Source organism: Rattus norvegicus, chromosome 17 (assembly GCF_036323735.1).
Source record: "Rattus norvegicus strain BN/NHsdMcwi chromosome 17, GRCr8, whole genome shotgun sequence".
Taxonomy (NCBI): Eukaryota; Metazoa; Chordata; class Mammalia; order Rodentia; family Muridae; genus Rattus; species Rattus norvegicus.
Window position 1 is genome coordinate 31,746,462 of NC_086035.1, and position 7,486 is coordinate 31,753,947.

Genomic DNA, 7,486 nt, shown 5'->3' on the forward strand with positions numbered 1-7,486 from the left:
GTCTCTGATAGAGAGGAGACAGACATGGCCACAAGCAGATGACAGCTTATCAAGGTACAAGGGGAAAGCCCATGTAAGGATGAGCTGTTTACTTCTAATTGAGCATGTTAACTAGGTTAACCACAAGGGAATTTGATTGCTGGACTTCAATGCAAGGGGTGAGGGGCAAGGCCTGAGCTATGTTTGATATTGTCAGGCCAGCTAAAGCCCCTTCACAAATCCTTCAATGGGGAACTCAGATTTTTTTTAAAGACATAAAAGTGTGACTTTTGGGGAGGAGGATCCATGTTCCTATAGAATGAGAACAAAAGAGAGTAAAGCAGGGGTAGATCTGGGCAATGTAGGTAGGATGAGATGTGTGTGTGTGTGTGTGTGTGTGTGTGTGTGTGTGTGTGTGTGTGTGTGTGTGTATGTGTGTATGCATGAAAATGGAATAATGAAAGATACTAGTTTGCATTATATAGGCTAAGTTTAAAAGTTTAAAAATGAGATTTGGAGGCTAGCCTGTTCTACAGAGGTAGTTTCAGGACAGCCAGAGAGACCTTGCTTGAAACAGAAAAAAGAAAAAAAAAAAGAGAAATGTTTAAGACCAGGAAGGGGGCACTGAGCAGGAGGTAAGATGAATAAGATAATAATAATTAATAATTAATAATAATAAATTTGATTAAAAATAAAAAGTTTAAAAGTTAATCACATTTCACTATTTCATAAAACTCTGTTGTAAGAGTTACGGTTCCTCATTAATTTAAAGTATCACAAGTTACCAGAAGACAGTTTCTAAACTGGATGGGAGGAGAACAGGATAATTTAAAATGCTTTCAAAGTGTAAAGTAAAGAGTCTCATGGTGTCTGTGAGAATCCAAAGTAATGGATACTCGGCACATGTGAAGACCAAGACAAACTAAGAATAAATCACGTCCGTTCTCCAAGAGCTGGGGCAGCAGCAATAACTGAGTACGGGAGTCTCCCTCTTCATGACTTCAGTTGCTCATGGTAATCCGTGCTCCCAAGAGAGACAATGGAAATGTCCAGCAATCTCATCGATTTCAAGGGAGGCAGGTCCTAAGCAGAGAATGGCTACAGACACGGATCCACCACAGAACGATCACTATTGGACCCAGGGGTTGCGCCACTTCAAAGTTCCCACAAAGAAGATGTTTCCCGGAACTAAAGGCGGCCCTCTTCCAAGATTCCTGTTGGGGAGTCGGGACAGAGGCGGGGGAGAGGGTTCTGGAGTTTGTGGTGGAGAATGATTATGTACAGCTGCTGCCTGGGAAAGCCACAAGCATTGGACTCAGGCTATGAAAGGTCTGCGTGCGCGCCACCTAGTGGTCATGGGATGAGGTCCGCCAGAGTCGTGGACAACCAACTATCCTGCCCTCTTCCCTCAGTGTGCATCCAAGAGGTGGACCAGGGAAGTGTGAGTGAGGTGGGTATTCTCAAGCCTCAAGCTGTCATAGTGCTTGAAATGCTGAACTTTGGAAGTTTGTAGGGCCTGCCGCTTTTTCTTTGCCTGTCACTGATTTTTAAAAAGGAAATTCTGGGGCTGGGGAGATGGCTCAGAGGTTAAGAGCGCTGTCTGCTCTTCCAGAGGTCCTGAGTTCAATCCCCAGCAACCACATGGTGGCTCACAACCACTTATAATCAGGTCTGGTGCCCTCTTCTGGCCTGCAGGAATACACGCAGGCAGAAAGCTGTATGATGTATACATAATAAATAAATAAATTTAAATAAAAAAAAGGAAATTCTGTCTTAAGCTTTTTCATATTGGAAGAATAATATTTTGAGCTTCAAATCTGATTTTGATAATACTAAAATAAAGTTGAGTGTGACATGGGATGAAATTATTCTGTCGGGGTTGGGGATTTAGCTCAGTGGTAGAGCGCTTGTCTAGCAAGCGCAAGGCCCTGGGTTCGGTCCCCAGCTCCGAAAAAAAAAAAAAAAAAAAAAGAAAGTATTCTGTATATAAAAAGGACTATGTCCATTTTATTCTTATAATAAAAGACTCGTGGCTGTATAACTATGTATTCTCCAGATTCGAGGCTGGGCATCTAAAATAGCCTTCCCAGGAAGTGTAAGGCGTCACAGAACAAATCAAAACCAACCGAACAAGCAAACGGAAAAACTGGGAACACATGTACTTCTCTTCTGGTCTTTCTCTGCTCATAAAAGCAGACAGTGGAGGCAGAGGTGGAGCCACCAAAAGGTATGTCCTTTGGAGGCAGATTTTGTGCCACTTCTGAAGGCAGGGCCTCCTCCAAGATTTCAGAGCTTAATACATGAAGTAAAATCAAGAACAGAAGCAACCTGGGAAAGCCACAAGCCCTGGAGTCATAGTCCTTCAAAACTGTGGCGCCACCTAGTGGTTATGAGGGCGATAGTCTCGTGCCTCACCCTGAAAACCTTGTGTTATCTTAATCACTTCTCAAAGCTCCCCACCTCCCAAACACCACACACTAAGTTTCTATCTTCTGATACCTCACCATGGGCGTTATATCCAAAACATGAGTGCTCAGGAGACACGCTGAACCATCTCCCCATCTTCCTTTCTCCTCTCTTTGCATTAGTTCCCATGTCTAACAAACACCAACCCATGTCGTGGCCTGGACTAATCAATTCTAATTTTAGTTTGATGTGGAAGGGATGTGTCCAAAGTTTTAGTCTAATAGTTAGGAATGGTGGCTTGAAGGCCTCTCAAGCCTGCTGTGGTCCCTGAGCTAGCCTTGGAACCTGAAAGGCAAAGCAGTCAGGAATGTTGCTTGTAACTGGCAGTCTGGGACCTTATCCAAGAGGCTAAAAAGATATTTCTCCACCCACACCCACACACCTCAGAAAAAGGAGGATTCCTCTTGATTTTGCAATGTTTCAGTAAAACTCAAAAGGGAATCTTTGACCTGGAAGATAGGACATTTATCGTCTTGGCCATTTGCAGCTGAGGAAGTTACTGGATCTCTGCTTAGAGAAGTAAAGGCCTGGATCTGAGGAAAGCAAGGGCCCCTTGGGAGTGCCTGCAATCTTCTGCTTTTATTTTGACAGCCCTCAGAGCTAGGTTTTAAACACTCACCAGAGAAAAAGCCTCTCCTCCAAGCTTGGGCTTGCCAGTAAGACACTCCCCTTCTGCACACTATAAAGGCAACAGCTGGCTCTGAGCACTTCCTCCTAGGTCAGCTTCAAGTGACTCTGAGGAGTCAGTCCTGGTCAAGAGGTAAGGTCCCCAGGGGGCATAGCAGGGAGTGAGGTGGCTGGCACCTCCTCCAGGAGCCAGCATGTTCCTGGTACCTCACCCTCGCCTAAGAGGTGACCTGGAAATGCTCTGTGGGTCCCCAGCTGCACCCTACTCTGGGCCCCAGGCCAGAGGGAGGAAGGTGATCCTACCCACAGTTTTTCTTTCCCTCACCGTGCTTGCTTGCTTGCTTGCTTTCTTCCTTTCTTTCTTTCTTTCTCTCTTTCTTTCTTTCTTTCTTTTTTAATGTGTTAGCAAACTATGGTCCATTTATTTTGTGAATAAATTTTTTCCAGATTTTTTTATTAGATATATTTCTTTACTTACATTTCAAACGTTATTCCTCTTCCTGGTTTCCTGTCCATAAGCCTCCATTCCCTCCTCTCCCCCTCCCCCATATGGGTATTCCCCCTATACATCCTCCTTACTGCCTCCCCCCATATTCCCCTGCACTGGGGGTCCAACCTTGGCAGGACCAAAGGCTTCCCCTTCCCCTGGTGCCCCAACATGGCTATTCTCTGCTGAATATGCAGTTGGAACCTTGGGTCAGTCCATGTATAGTCTTTAGGTAGTGATTTAGTCCCCGGAAGCTCTGGTTGGTTAGTATTTTACTTTTATGGGGTTGCAAGCTCCTTCAACTCTTTCAATACTTCCTCTAATTCCTCCCAAGGGAGTCCTATTCTCAGTTCAGTGGTTTGCTGCTAGCATTGACCTCTGTATTGGACATGATGCTCTGGATGTGTCTCTCAGGAGAGATCTATATCTGGTCCCTTTCAGCATACATTTTCTAGCTTCATCAATCTTAACTACTAGTTTTGGTGGTGTTTATATATATATATATATATATATATATATATATATATATATATATATATATACATACATACATATGGGCCACATGTGTGTCAGGCTCTGAATGGCCATTCATTGCCCAGATGAACTAGAACTTGACATCCCACAGGGAGAAAGATGTGTGAACTCCAGACAGAAGGCTTTGTAGTGTGAGCACTGTGTCAAGGCATCCAGACACACCTGTCTGGAAGGTTAGAACCATAGGAACCCTAGGACCTGGTCCTGTGTCAGTGCTGAAGTCTGGCCCAACTTTTGTGCCTGGAAGGAGTATTCTTGCCCTCTTGCAAAAAACAGGACAGGGAAAGAATTCTAAACTGTAGGGTTCTAGGAGTGAGAAGCAAAGTTGAGATAGGTGTTGGTGATGGTGTTGTAGCTGGCCATACTAATCACCCCTGTTGCAGCCTTCACCATGGAGCAGCTGAGTTCAGCCAACAGCCTGTTCGCCTTGGAGCTGTTCCACACCCTGAGTGAAAGCAGCCCCACAGGAAACATCTTCTTCTCTCCCTTCAGCATTTCTTCTGCCTTGGCCATGGTCTTTCTGGGGGCCAAAGGCAGCACTGCGCCCAGCCCTCTAAGGTTAGCAGAAGCAAAGCTGGCCAGCTCCCCCTCCCATCTCCATGCTAACAGCTGTGCCTCACAGCTCATCTGGTGTTTTCTAAGCCATGTTGAACTGGATTCAGTAGTTACTTGTGGTGCAGCCAGACTTTCCAAAAAGCCCCTCAAGAAGAGCCAGGTGTTCACTACCGGCTTTAACTGAGCATAGGGCAGTGTCTCTGTTCAGTTGGGGACATGGAGTGAAGAAAGGCAATGACAATACCTGTGGATTTAGTGCTCCCATTCCCATGAGTAAATCTGACAGCTTTCCTGTAAGCCCTGCACCTCCTCGGAGCTATTTCATGTTTTCCTTTTGCATGGACAACCACTACTCATAAATCATGCCTGTAACACAGTGTCACCTTCAGGCATGACAGACATGGGGACACGCTGTGGTGCCTGTTTGTAGGGCTATGGTAAAGACAGCTATCTGTTTCCCAGGGCTAGTCCTGTTGTGCCTCTTTCCAGTCTGATTTCACTGGCTGGGACTCTGCAGGGGAGAGATTGGAAAGCCCCTGTGGCCTGTTGGACAAGACCCACATCCTCTCAGCCCACCCCTGGGAAACCGCAGGTCACCTTTGCCTCCCTGCCCACAGCTGCCTCGTCTTCCTTACTGGGTGTGAAGGAAACATCTGCTCTTGGTGTTCCTTAATTCTGAGGGGAATTCTGCCATCTTCACAAGTCTAGACAGGAGAGGGCAAAGTGACCTGCCTGGCTACTCTGCACTTGCTGTGAGGTGCTTCTCAGAGGTTACATCTGCTTCAGTGTTAAGGCTATAGCCCTTCAGTAAAAACTGCTGACAGCTTTAGGAAACAGTAAAAGCCTTTCCCTCCCCATTTCAGTCCATGTAGCAATCTAACAAGCATAGCTCAGAGAGTTGCACAGACTGGACCCTGTGTACTTTTTGTCCTTTGTGTCTTTTTTTTTTTTTTTTTTTTTTTTCGGAGCTGGGGACCGAACCCAGGGCCTTGCACTTGCTAGGCAAGCGCTCTACCACTGAGCTAAATCCCCAACCCCTGTCCTTTGTGTCTTAGAAGTGAGTAACCAAGCCCAGATCTCACACAGACATAAAAGGCCTCTTGACTTACAACTAACAGACAAAGAATTAAACTCTCGCCAGAATAAATTTAAGGAAGTTATTTTGCAAGGGAATGAGTTGTGGACCTTAGTGAGCTAACCAAAGAAATCAGTCCCAACTTTAGGGTCTCAGACTGAGTCTTACTTACACTGTTTATTTCTGAGATTTTTAATATTTTTACAAAACTTGTATAAGGCACAGAATCGAAACATGACCTCGTTTAAATCATTTTTAAAAAAATCAGATATAAATATTTAATATGTTAACCATTCAAATTTGTGGAATTATTAAAAATTATTTAGAAGCCATGTCGAATTATAATTTCTCACTGAGCCGTACATTTCTGGTTCCATTTTATTTGCTGTGCCAATGATATGTTAATAAAATATTAGGCCGTAGCTACTTAGTATCCAACAGAAAATAATTTGGTGGAAGTAGACACCAGGAATCACTTTATAACTTCAAAACAAATAATTGTATAACGAATGATTTCTTTCCTTCAGACTTTTCATTTCAACTCTGTTGAGGACATTTATTCAAGGTTTCAAATCCTGGATGCTGAAGTGAACAAACCTGGAGCATCTCACACTCTGAAACTTGCTAACAGGCTGTATGGAGAGAAAACCTACAATTTCCTTCCTGAAAGTGCCTAGCAGTTCACATTCTGAAACTTCCTGAAGTGACACAGACTTTTCCTGGCACAACCAAGATGCAGGCCATTCATAGAAACAGCAAAGAATGCATGTGGAACCTTCATCTCATAGTCTTTCTAATGAGAGGATACCTCCTGGGGGCTTCATCCAAGAAAAATAAGGACTGAAAGGATGGCCCAGAAAGGAAGAGAGCTTCCTGTGCAAGCATGAGAAGCTGAGTTTGGAACCCATGAAAAATGCCAGGCCTAGCTTCATACTCCCTTGTAACCCCAACCCTGTGTAGGGGAGCTATGAGAACCCCTTGGGTTTGTGGACTACCAGGCTAGGCAGATTCAGTGGGAGAACTTGTTTTAAGGGAATGAGGCAAAGAGTATGAGTAAGACACTTGACGTCTTCTCTGGGCTTCAGAAATGCACAAATATGCACACCCATACACCCATACACCCATACACCCTACTCACATGTCGGACCCTCCTGGGTCCCCTGCAGTGTTTGACCTCAGCTGAAGCCCTGCTGATGTTTGTAGAAGCCTTTTGTTCCCAACAAAGGAATGCCCTGGCCCTGTAGCAACACACCTGGGAGGTACACCTGGGCAATAATCCGTTCCTGTCTTTTGTTCTTCGGTCTTTGTTCCTGAGGGCTTAAGCCGGGTTTCCCACTGTGCTTCCTGGAATTCTCCACCCAGTGAACTTGGGGTATATATTCCGTGAGTAAATAAAACAAAAGATTTGGTATTCTCGTGACACCAATGACCAGTAGGTGTTTTTTCTTAAACCCCACAGGCTTACACCCGGCTCTCGGTGCCTTGTCAGTGCAGGCACCATCACTCACGTACACCCTCTACACACACATACACACACACACACACACACACACACACACACACATTCACACACACACGCCAAAAGTGTGTCTGAAAAGCCACTCGGAGTACAATCAACATTTGCTCATTTATGCAAATATTAATGCAAAATTTAAAAAGAATTAGTAGCCTTTGTATTAACAGCCAAAATGTTATATAAAAGACTATACTCACCAGTACTGCATTTTAACCTTTAAAAATGATCAGGGGGCTGGAGAGATGGC

General features: G+C 44.6%; 1 long non-coding RNA gene across 1 annotated transcript; it reads left to right on the top strand.

Moving 5' to 3' along the window:
• Positions 1 to 2,572: 2,572 nt before the first annotated feature.
• LOC102555109 (uncharacterized) lies at positions 2,573 to 7,149 on the top strand. The gene is made up of 2 exons (XR_360979.5): positions 2,573 to 3,205; positions 6,251 to 7,149. It is a non-coding gene; the product is annotated as an uncharacterized LOC102555109 (long non-coding RNA).
• The last annotated feature ends 337 nt before the right edge of the window (positions 7,150 to 7,486 follow it).